Source organism: Thermobia domestica, chromosome 8 (genome assembly GCF_964235325.1).
Source record: "Thermobia domestica chromosome 8, izTheDome1.hap1.1, whole genome shotgun sequence".
NCBI lineage: Eukaryota > Metazoa > Arthropoda > Insecta > Zygentoma > Lepismatidae > Thermobia > Thermobia domestica.
Genome location: NC_137461.1, coordinates 216,967,686 through 216,981,551, shown reverse-complemented (window position 1 = coordinate 216,981,551; position 13,866 = coordinate 216,967,686).

Here is a 13,866-nt window from a genome sequence, read left to right as displayed (position 1 = left end):
GGATTCATAGAACGCTATGTACATGATACGTAAACAAAAAAGGGCATAGATCATCTTGTTTTTATTAGACCATAAGGAAACAATGTTTAACCATGTACATGATTTAATGAACATATACGCACATCCCTTAAGCAATTTTAAAATGTGGTTTGTTATAATTATATACGTCGTAAGAACGAAACACATCGTAGGGTGAATGAGGCCAAAATAGTGTTTTAGTTTAAAGCCACCTGGTTAGGTCCACGGCGGAATTGGTTGCGGAATGAAAATTTATGACCTGGTCAGTTAGAAGAAGAGAGAGAAAGAGAAAAATTGCCTAGAAAATGGAAGAGAGGAAAAAGGTGAGCAAGAAAGAAAGAGAGAAAAGGGTGGGCTTGCGCTTGATACGAGGATTTACACACTTCGGGTCGTGACGTCATTGGTCTACTCTGACCTCTAACATAGTGATTTAGGATCCAGAATGTTGGAAGCGACCATTATTCTCACGACAAGTTTCTTTCTGGAATGGGCCTTGTGGCCACAGCTCTGGTCAATCCGATCTCTATCTCCCAAACTGAAAGAAAAAAGACGAATCTCATTCGTCCTTTATGTGTTAGATATAAGAGCATACTAGAATTTTGGGAACTTGGCGCCTATGCATGTATAAGGGAGAAAGAATTATAGTGGAAGAAGTGGAGTTACAATTGGCATTTCACAGTGGTGACGTAATTAACACTAAACAATTATTTTTCTCGTATAAAACACAATAGTTTTTAGCTTAATACGTTTCTTGCATTACTGATACACGTTTTTCTTTTCTTTTTTTTTTTGCTTAGAAGCGCTTAAGTTTTTTCTTCTTGGTTAGTGATAATTATTTCAATGAACCAATGCAATTTGTTATACAGTAAGTTACATCATCCATATTATAATTTATCTGCACTGAGAAAAAAGTTGCATCTCTCATATGTAAAAACGTAGGTTAAATTTGTAAATTCTGCAGTTTTGGGACTTAACGTACAGCAAACGTATAACTAAATAAGTATATTTTATACGTACCTTCCGTATAAGTGTTCCGAATAAGCGTACATTCCGTACGAACGTAAAACTGCATATAGGCAGTAGTCAGGATCTCACATACTGATGGACGTTTGTAACATACCTAGGTATAGCTGATGTATGTAACATACGTATACATATGTAATATTCTAAAGACTGTTAGATGTCAGACATCCTGCAACGGCATGATCTAACATCTAAGGGTAGTCCATATGTAGGATATGGATATCCTATGCTCCGTACTGATTTCTGTAGTAAACATAAGAATACCGTATATTTGTACAGTAAGGAACACTTCTGGATGGTACACTTTTGCCGCAAATTTCCATATGAGTGTACCATCCAGAAGTGTATCTTACTGTATAATACACCGCTGTTCGTAGAACGGAGTTTTCTGTCTGCCCGTACTGACAAGACACTCCAGAAGTGAATACACTTTCATGCACCACGCTTCTCAAGGAACCTCTTTATCTTATTTTCTTTTATGTTTAGTTCTGATCTTATTTCCCTAAATTTTTTCCTCTGCCATACATTCAGATCATTTAAGTTGAACGTATAAATACCATATTACCTCAAAAATAAGTTCCAAATTAAAAGTTCAAGGGGAAAAAGAATGAACAACAATACCTAAATATCAAACATTCCCTTAACCCATGCATTTTAATTTAAGATTATTTTACTAACAAATATTTTGGTAATTTATAAGATAAGTGGAAAATTTACCTAGAATATTTGATCAACGTTATTAACATAAATTTTATTTCTTTAAATATCCAAAATATAGGGACATAAGCACAAGTGAATAATATTATTAATATTAAGCCTATAAACAAATTTATTATTGAACTGTCACTCACAAACGAGACTGCAAAGCATTGTAGTGTGTAATGAAGAAGCTTAGTTTGTTCATTTTCATTATAATTCGACTGTGAAGTTTTCCCAAGAGTATACAGGAGAAATGAAGTCATAATTTCGGATTACACGCACGTGCTTTTAATTAAGTTAATTATGTGTTTCTGAGACACTTTGCATACCAAAAGTGTTTTCTTTCACATTTGAGAAATATTACGATAAATGATAATCATCTTACAAAATACAGTGTAAATGAGGAACAGAAAATAGAAGCAGAGGGGCATTGAAGGATATTTCACGGTTGTATGCCATTCAAGGATATAGCCGACAGGTGAACTGGTAGGAAGAACCTCATTTGGAAGTTCAGTAATGGTTGTGTCGAGTGTTTCTGGAGCAGTGGTCAGCAGCAAAAGCTGGTCGTTTAAACGCACTTTTAGATGCGTTTCATTTGTCCACTGTGAAAGAGCTGCTCGTTGCTAAGGTAGAATACCTTCCAGGCAAACGTAAACGAAATGCTCTATCTAAAATCCGTTGAGTCTGTATCACGTATAAAAGTCAAAGCGGAAAATGTGACTGAAACAGTGAATGAACCGTTCCTGCTGAGTATGGGAGTGACATTGAATCGGATCTATGAAGTAATCGTAAGTTATGTCTTCTTTTTAATAGAAACCATTTCATTTTTATGTTCAACGGAATGACAGACCATGCTGAAATGAATGACTCTTAACTTAGATACCTTAATGAGTATTCGAAACACACTTCCTGTGTCCCAATATATCTCTTCGCAGGGTCGGACCCAGGACCTCCGGGGAGGGCAGTGGGTTGTCATACTGCTACTTAGAGCTACTTTTAAGAGCTTGAAACTCTGGGATGGGTTTTATTTATATACATAAAATAAGAAAGTTTCCTCTTCTGGGGGGGAAGGGGAATCCTCCCGATCGCCCACTGGATCCGCCGCTGTCTTCATGTGGTATGGGGGTGAGAAGTTTAGCTTGACACTATTGCTATTGCTACTACCTATTATTATTAAACATCCAAACAGTGCTATACATAAGTGTTCAGAGTCTTATGGAACGGCTTTGTCCGTCCGTCCATCTGTCGACATATATTAGAGCAAACATGGAAAAACGTGTTGAGGTATGGTTTCCACTAATCAATTCACTGTCCCAAGAATGGGTTCCAACTGCGTTATCTCTCTATTTAAACCGGAAGTGGTTCAAATTAGTCACGTACGTTTTCAACATTTATTAACATAGAACAGACACGATATTAGATAACGACAAGTGCTTCTCTGCTGACGATTTGTTTATCAAGAGAACATTCAATCTCAACTCCCAAAATTACAATGAAACCAGAAGCGGTTGAAATTTGCTACTATTTCAGGTTTCGAAACTTATTTTCATGGAAAAAACGGTAAGAAATATATAGATGAAGTTCTTTCAACTCATTTAGTGTCCCAAGAATAGGTTCCATTTCCTTCGTTTACCCTATATTCAAATCGGAAATAGTATGGAAAAGGCATCGAATATGGAATACTTTTTGTTTCTTCTTTATTTCTAAAAAAATGCGTATTCCAGAATAAAAATATTATACATGATAATACTTGCGATACCTTTGCAAAACGAAATGCAAGTATGAAAGTTTGTTCTACATTATTGATCTTTTTTTAATATTACAAAATTGAAAGAAACTCAATTTCCCATATAACGCAAAGTCCGTTAGTAATATTGAACACTACCTGTTCTTAAAATGGAATGCTAGAACAAAATATACACGTTTGCCTACAATGCGACATTTGGATAACTCATGCATGGGCAATGTATTCGAGCAATTTATTTGTTTATTTAAGAAATACATTTATTTATTAGTTCAAGGAAGGGAGCAAAGGAAGTGTTCGAGACTCCAACTCCGAGATCACATCAGCCCTTAAGATAAGTCTATGAATTGGGAGGGACTAGGCCCTGGCCTCAGGAAAAGTACCATCCCAGCATACGCCTGATGGGACAGAGGAAACCCAGGGAAAACTTCACTCAGGATGGGCGGTCTGAGCAGGGATCTTGCCCATGCTCAAATAATCCAAATATTGTGTTGTAGGCATTGTGGCCTATATATTATATTTAGTAGGTCTATAAGACAATTAAACAAAAATTACATAACATTCTTAAGATAATTAAAATATGAAACAACAGAAATATGAAAATTTTACGTAGTATAAACATGACTGGATTTATTCGTTATTAGGTCTATGTTTGTAATTACTGCAACAGACTGTAATAGCTACTTATTTTAACTTTTGTAATAGTTATAATTTCTTTTATCTTGAAATAAGCATGTTTACTAGATATAACCAATAATGAAAACAACAAGACGAAATATTCGAGGAAGCAATCTACGTGTGACAAATGAAATAAAAATACTCTATATAAAAGAAAAAAGTTCAAATATACTGGATTTGCGTGTCTTAAAGCGTCCAAATTTTGATGCTAGTTTTACTTCGCAAACATATTTTTCTCCACCTTTTATGAGACTCATTTCGTGGGACCACCTTTTACAAACTGAGCATTTTAACCAACCCCTTTCCCTGTAATGAGCGACCGCAATTTACCACAATGTTCACATTCCTCATCATCGTCATCATAAGTAGGATGAGCTAAACTGTCATCATCTTCGTTCGAGTCACTCACTGGTTCTTCGGATTAACTTTCTAATTTGTAGTTGTGTGATGTCCTTTCCTTCGGCTGTTTCTATTGGATATTCCTGGGCGGGGATTGGAAAACTAAACATTTTTAACTAGTTGCAATGATGAGGCAAAGGACCGTTGTAATGAAGTAGAGGCAGTTCCTAATCGTTTTTGTGTGGAGTGTTCGTAACTACTTTCGCCTGATATGGCTTTCGACCACGTGATTTACGATGATTTGGGTGAATTTGTCGTACGGACTCACTACTTCAATCGGTACAATCGTGCTGTTCTCTATGCTTTGCACTGTATATGACACGGTAGTTGGGGCATTTGAACCAATAAATTATATGTGAATGTTTCATTCGAATCGGTTATCGCAAGACACACAGATAGATCCACACACAGACAAATATCCACACAGACAACACAAATGCCAAACATCTCGACTAGGAGACACTCACTGACACTAGGACACTCACTGACGCTTGGTCTAAAATAATGTCAGGTATAACATAACTTAAAATTCACTTAAACTTCTTCACTTCTAGTTCAAACACGTATGAACCTATTTAGGAATATTCCATATCAGGATCCTACTAGTATTTCGTTTAAGGAAAATCGTCACTTTTGACAGCTTAAGTGATTCTCTGTGTACTGAATTTTTATGTCCTTATGGCACACTATATATGTAACACCACAAACTCAACAATAATACGTGCCTCTTTGCGTACATTCAGCAGCCTGGAAATAAACGTCCGAAAAACTCAAGTTCATAAAAGAAAATATATTCTGCAAGGAAAGAAAATGTTATCGTTCGGCAGCAAATCATTTATGCACAGACTGAGGGTACCATGTGTACAAGTTTACATAAAGTCCACTCGGTTGCAGCACATAGCAGACAGAATAGTCTGGTATTTTATATTAGGATTGTATTCAATATATGGCACACCCACCCTGCAAATTAAGCACTTCCGATATCAACATGCATCACCATAAAACAAAAATGGCATTAGATACGGTTTTCTTCAAAAGATTCTGGGTCTTAACATACTATCACGAACCAACACTGTCAAAATCAAAGAGTTGAAATTTATTACTACTTACGGTTTGAATAGTGATTTCCGTAGAACACAAAAGGTGAGAGACATCGAGATGAAGTTGTTTGCAGTCTATTAAAATTCCTAAGAATAGGCTCTATAGAACTCAATCAAAATCAGAAATGGTTGAAATTTACTACTACTTTCGGTTTTAATACCAATTTTTACAAAGCAGAAACGGTAAGATATAACGACGTTATTTTTTTCTATTTTTCTTAACAATTTCTTCAGCTTCCGAATAATGTATTCTGCCTTCCGATTAACCCTGTATTCAAAGCGAAAGTGGTTCAAATTAACGATTTAACGATTTCCGGTTTCAATATGAATCGCTATAGAACAAACGAGTAATACACATAGTGACAAGCGGCTTTGTACAGCTGATTCAGTATCAAGTGTTCATACCATGACAACCTGCAACAATCTACCAAAAAGCGGAAGTGGTTTGAAATTTACAACTTCCGATTGATTTCCGTAGAGTCAAATCAGTGAGAGATATCGAGACGAAATTGTCTTTTCTATACAATTAATTAGGCCTCTCAAGAGTAAGTTCTATCTTCCTTTTCCTTATTCAACTCAAAAGTGGTACAAATTAACGACTACCGATTTTTTTTTTTATTTACAGAAATAGTAAGGTAAAGTGACTAATGGATTTTTGATACGATTCAGTGTCCGAGAACAGGTTCTATCGTTGATATTACTGATATATTTCAAGCAGTCGTTAGGGATGTATTACTTCAAGTTTGAGTACTGAATTCCAATAGTGTGGAAGTTACCGTCGTTTCACACTGTCGAGGAGGGATTAAGGGAGGGGCTTAGGCGGGCTGTAGCCCCGGGCCTCCAGGTGGATATGGGCATCCACTGTGATCAAAATCTCAACTGGCTACCAGAAAGAATCATAAGGATACAATCATAGTTATAAGATAAAACATAACCAAAAATATAAAACACATTTCTTTAACTTTCCTACAGTACGTTCACAGAAAAGTGTTAGGCGAAGTCAACAGGGGACACATATTTTTTTACAGCCCCGTGCCTCCAGACGGGTTAATCGAGTCCTGTACACTGTAAAACGAAACTAATTTATTATCATTATTACTACTAATAATAATAATAACGTAATAATAATCAGGTTATTAATGAGCTATTATTAATAGAAGTAGTGAAAAAAGACAGAATTTTAATTTACTTCAAGTAAGTCGTTCTACGTCTCATTAACAACACCTCCTACAAACAAAAATAAAATACATAAATACTTGTTCTGCATAGATACATAACATATACATTATTTAATATGCAGATTGAAGTATTATTTCTAAAATTATTCAGCATTGTAATTTAATTTCTCTGTAGCTTAATCTACTATCTTTACAGTGTTAGAAGAACATAAAATATATTACACAGCAATAATAATAATGATAATAATAATAATAATGATAATAATAATAATAATAATAATAATAATAATAATAATAATAATAATAATAATAATAATAATAATAATAATGGCGTTACAATAAGTCAATTTTAATAAAGGCTAGCAGCATTAACATTCATATCACTTTAGTGTGATACTTCAATACTAAGGGCCCTTTCTGACTTGTAACAAGATTAATGTTACCGATTTCACACAAAAGCACTATTGAGTGGTGTGAAAAGAAAAGGACGGCTGTGCTGCAAAACTACGTGAACGAAAGAAGGAAAGCAGAAATAAGAACAATCGTATGTACAGTCAGGGCCGTGCCTTGGGGGGCGCGCGGGGCGACGGCCCTGGGCGCCGAAGTAAGGGGGCGAAAAATTCGGGAGAAAAAAGGAAAAAGCTAGGAAAAATTGCTTGGATATATGTATGGGGGCGCCGTCGTATACTCTTGCCCCGGGCGCTGATTTTTCAAGGCACGGCCCTGTGTACAGTACATAATGTATTGTTACTGACATCCCAGCTATCATGGTAAATATACAGTACAGACAATTAAGATACTAACCCCTGGCGTTCCTGGTATCATTTTTCTATGTGCGAGCTGTAATACTGATACTATTTACTGTTAACAGTCTATTTAGACCGTTACATAGGACATAGTTATTGCGCGCGCTTGAGGAGAGCATTCACATTATTGATAAAAACAATTATTTACATTGTGAAAAATTCGGACTGAAAAAGGGAATTTTTCATAATCTGAGGAGATTTTATGCTGCTTCGGGTTGCCAACACTGACCAGAGATCAAAGACAAAGTTTCTCCTTTTCCGAGTTCGAAATAGATCTCGAAGTTGCTCACTGTTTATCATAGAAACGATCACAAGTGTGTTGTAATTGAATGCTCACTTAGGACTTCCATCTACTGAGACAACACATTTTTTTTGTCTTTTCTATCAGTAAGGTGCTGCCACCTAAGGAGGAACAGTAGAACTAAGTCTGGTCTTGCAGCGGCTAACAAATTTCAGCGTCTCCAAGATTAACACGACCCTTAATAAGGGATACGTTATCATGATATGAACATGGACGGCATAGGTGCGCATAGTCTAGTCTACGAGAAGTGAAACATTTCATTTGATAAGAACAATGACTTAAGAGAAGGTATTGTATATAAGAAAGATGTACTTATACTGTAATTTTAATAGTGCGCATTATCTTCCAAAGATATCACAAAACTTAGTAATGCTGAGAAGTTGCGATAGATTGTACTGTTTGCTATGAGTAAAGCTGAATTCAGTAGTTTATCAAGTAACGAAAGTTCGAATAGTCGTACCGAAAATGGTAGAAATCAACCAAATTTAGTTTTAACATTGATCACTATTATATAGTGTAAAAATGCTAAAAGAGGATGACTCAGTACGATCTCCCACATTTTAAAGGCTAATAACACAAAAAAGTGTTGTATGTAGATGCGTTTAATCAAAAATAGTAATAAAAATAATAAAATAAATAAATGTGAATTGAAAGCAGTTTGTAATCGGATTCGTAATAAAACATATATGATTTGAAGACGACTTCTAAAGGCTACAGTTTTGATTGCTAAATATTGACAAACTTAAGAGCACATTGAGTCGTCCAGATAATAATAATAATAATAATAACGCTGAGCAGTTGTTCAGAACTTCTCGACCACTGCAAGTTAGTCTTATGTGGAATAGTAAACTTTAAGCAAAAGCTCTTTGCACAATAATCAGAGAACTGCTGCTTTTCAAAAATATTTCCGCTACATATGGGACAAAAGCTCCAGATCAAATCATAATAACGGCTGAAAACAGCACGAGAGTGGCGAGCAGAAGTGATGGCCACTCTTCCCGCCTTTCCACTGACAACGATACAACAAATAAAGAAGTGGAGGATTTAACTGACAATAATTGTATTGTCAATTGATGTGTCATTTGAAAACACAAGAAAATAAAGTAATTCGAATCAGAACAAAGTAATCAAAAACGCTTTTCAATACAATTTTATAGTTTCGAAGGAACAAGTTTCCACCTGTAATATTTCTTGTTTTACTGGTCTTTAAACTGTGCGAAATTTTATTGGGTTACCCTATATGTAGCGGTAACCGGTTTTCTACAATTAATTAACCCTTTCAAGAATATATCCTTTTTTCACTCTAATCTCACTACTAAACTGGAAGTGGTACCTTCTACCGCTTCCGCTTTAAATGTTAATTGAGAAAATATCACTCCAAAAATCTATTTCCTTCACATGATGTGCAGATGACACTCTGACTTGTTTATTACTCTATACTCTCCCAAACAAACTAGGGGAAAATAGTGCCCTTACTCCTGATGTGTTGTGAACTACTCTCAACACTTTCTTCAATTCAGCACATACAAGAGGTGAAGTATTCAGCACCAGTAATGTATTACTAAAATTTTTGGGAGTTACACAAACAACTGTTTCCAAAAAATGTAGTTGATACCCACACTTATACCCCGGATTAGATTCTTAATTTAAAGCGATTATACGCTGAGGAAAAAATACAGTTATGAGTAAAAATAATATATATTTCGGCCTTAAAACATCTTAAAGATTGCCTTCTTAGGGATTGGATATGCGTGCTTAGAGCCGGTGCGACTGCGATTAGTGCGCTAAATTTGGTTCTGATCGTACCATTTTCCACCTGATTAAACTAAACATGTCCACTCCACTAGTAGTTTCCACCAAGAAGGAACAAAAGAACCGTGATTCAATTTACCTGGTTCGATGGTGTGAAAGTAGCGGAATTCCATCACAATGCTTATCACACACTAATTTCATCATAGTGTTTCATCACAATATGAGGACAATACTTTATCACGTATAAGTAAAGTCGAGAAGCTTAAAAGTTGCCGATTGAGTGTGATGCACAAAGTAGGAGCAGAATACTCGTCAACCACGACCATGGACAAGATTTAGCATGCTCGGCAGGTGGTTCTTGTGCATAGACGAGTTACCACTGATAATGCAGAGTTTTCTTTGACCAAGTGTCATGTCTTTCTCCATTAATCACACATTTAGACGTGCAGGAAGGTGTTTGCGACTAATCGAAAGTCTATTTGTAAGGAATACGGAACTTGTAGACCGCTTGACCAACGTATGGACAAAGGAGGGGATCATGTAGAAAAATTACTTACATGTTGAATCCCTACTACCTTTGTGTAAATAAATTGAAGAACGAAAAGTGTAGATAGTTATTAACTCGCTCTCATATTAGATAGGAATATGCAATAGACTGTCATATATCCTCCATTACATTTTCAGTTTTTATTAAGCTTTGACTGAAATTAATTTAGTTCTTAGTTTTTTGAAATTAATTTTAATGAGTTTCTTTATGTTCTTTAAAATAAATGTGACGCGTTCTGATTTTGCGTCGAAGAATTAACCAACAGCTCATGAAGAACTAACCAATTAGACGAGTTTCAGCTATGTGGTATATGAATCATACACTGGTTTCCATAGTCATTTTCTCTGGGTGTCAATATCTGAGTTAGCTATAGTTCAATTTAAGTTGTCTCATAACGTCGAGTTGCTACAAAAATTAACTTATCGAGTCAGAAATCAAACTAAAGAGCGCAGGCATTAAATTTTTAAAATACCAAATAAGTACACAAATTGAGAATTTGTGTCCGCTCACTTTCCTTTTTAGCATCGAAAGAGGAATCGTGACTACGAACCTGTTCCAAAAGGAAAAGAGAGCTTCTACTGTCCAGTGAGTCCTGATCCAGTTCTATAGCACTATAGTTCGCTCCATTTTCCTCTCCTTCACAAGCTCTACTCTTTTTTTCCCTTTTTCTTTCTCCCTTCAGATCCCTGAAATGCCTTACTCTTTCAGATTACCTCACGGTAAATTGGGCCTTGAAAATCGCCTTCCTTCCCAACCCTTGCCCTGCCGTTGTATCCCACACACGGAATAAAAGAGGCCAAGCTCGATCTGTTCGGGGAATTAGAACATACTCCAGAGACCGAAACTCGCTGGTTTTATTTTCGATCTCTTACTCTCTCTCTCTCTCTCTCCATATATATATATATATATATATATATATATATATATATATATATATATATATATATATATATACTTCACTCTATTTCTCTTTATGCGACCAGACTTTTGAATGGTCATATTCGCGCCTTCTGTTGAGCGCGAAAAATTCTATCCACTTTCTCTTTTCACCGTCAACATAATCCACAACTTCAAAAGCAGTTTATTCTTCATGCACAAAAAAATATGTATTCGTACCTTCTGTAGTATGAATTTATTTATATGTAGGTGGCTTATTCCTAAAAGAAAAGACTATATATATATATATATATATATATATATATATATATATATATATATATATATATATATATATATATATATATATTTTTAGAAATATGAATATACGGAACTGTGGGTCAACCGTGTAAATGATCTTCCTCTGCGTCCTAAAAGTATAAACCGCTAGCTCTATATGTTTATTATTATGATTTACATTTAATAATACTGTAAAATAGTTTCACTCGTTGGCCAGAAATAAATTTAAAGAGTAGTAAAATATTTCAACATATCATATTCAAAATATTCTAATGCGGCAAAACAAACAGTACTGAAATCACATCGTTGGCATTTATTTATTTATTTATTTATTTATTTATTTATTTATTTATTGTACAACATAGTCAAACAAAAGAAATGTCAAATGGATATCAACGAAATGTTACTTAACATAAACTGTAAATTTAAGAAGAATCACACCTTTACAGCATGTTCAAAATGTTGACCATTGCATCGAACACGATTTCATAGCGATCTGTAGGTCGATGAACATGTTCTTGAACACGGATTACTGGAACGACAAAACAAATGACCGAATCTTCTCTCTTAATTCTGGTATGGTGGCAGTGGATTATCTGTTCGGAAAATTGCTTCCTTTGGCATACCGTATAAGCGCGCATCTGAAGCCGTGAAATCAAACGAGTTGGAAGGTTAAGGAAAATTCGTTCCACGGGGAACCAAACGATGTCCAAACATTCGTGGACAGAAGTGCAAGTGACTCACTTGCGTACGGGCAGTTCCTCCGTCTTGCTGCATCTAATGTTGGAACGACATATTTTTGATGTGGCAAAAACCGTGCAATCACTCAAGAGTGCGTCATAATCAACTGTCGATTGATTATAGCGATGAAGGTACTTTCATCCCTGAATCATATTTTGCTGATGAAATCTTCACCTTTGTACTCCACAATAAACACTCCAGAGCAATACAGTAGACGTTAAAGCTCATTTCCTGCAGTGAGAAGTGCCCTACACTGTATGAGCGGAAATAGTGCTTGACAATAAAAACGTTCTCTGTTGTGAGTAACATTATCTTCACGCCAGCAGCACAGTACGCTAGTCCACAAACAACTGAACACAATGTGACGCTTACAGTTCATACCACATTACATCTGCGCGCCATCCATACGCAAATTTCAGTGCTGTTTTCCTTGCTGCTTACTGTTATTAATTAGAAGATTCACTTATTTCTATTAATATAATTTCCCTCAATAATTTATTGCGATCTTTAGAATTTTGTATGCAATGATTTAAAAGTATAAACACTATTTACATTTAACTATTTTTGGCAATACGTTAATTCGCCCTTTCTGAAGAAGCATTACTAACTAACATTTCATAACTTTTATTGCTCAGCATGCTTTCGTTCGAAAGGAACATTACAAATGACAACATTTGGAAAAGCTGGTTTCAATGCAATACAAACTTGATAGTTCAATCTTATTATTATTATTATTATTATTATTATTATTATTATTATTATTATTATTATTATTATTATTATTATTATTATTATTTAAAATTATTACAAAACTTGTCTATTTCCACCTACATTTATATTAATAGTATTGTGAAAATGGAAGATCTTCAAAATAGATGTGTTATCACGAATGACTGAACATTAAGCCTGCAAACTTTGAGAGTATTTATTTAAAAGATATAGTCAATCTTTAAGGAAATTGGTTTACAAAATACCACTTTTATAAATGAATGAATAACTAATTGGTGAATCATAACGAAATCTTGGCCAGGGAGTAAAGGTCCGGAAGTTTGGAATCAAGTTTGTTGATCTTGTTGTCCAACCACCGGAAGTAGTAGAAAACACAATTTATAATTTTAACATTGACCGCTATAGAACAAAAACATTATTAGGTAGCGAGACACATTTCCCACAATCAATTAATCGTGCCAAGAATACATTCCGTCTCTATCCTTTAGTTTCTAATAAAACTGGAATTGATAAAAATTTACTGCGACTTCCGATTTTAACATTCATATACATAGAGTAAAAATAGCAGGGAGAATTAAATATTTTTTCTGGATTCGATTTAGCGTGCTAAGAGCGCATACCATCTTTTGTTTTAATCCTCTATTCAAACCAGAAGTGGCCGAAACGAACCACTTTTAGTTTCAACGTTGATTGCCTTAGAATAAAAACAGTAATACATAGCGAGAAAGGATTTTCTGCAACCAATTAATCGTCCCAAAAATCCCAGTAGTATATTACATCTCCACTCTAATATTTCTACTAAAACCGGAAGTGGTAGAAATCCACTACACTTCCGCCTTCAATTAAAATTGTGAAAATACAAACCTACCATTCATTCATACGGTACACTTGCGGTACTACTACTATTAGTCCACAACATAAGTAGCGCAAGGTACTCTGTTATAAACTCTTCTTAATATTTTCAATAGCAGACAA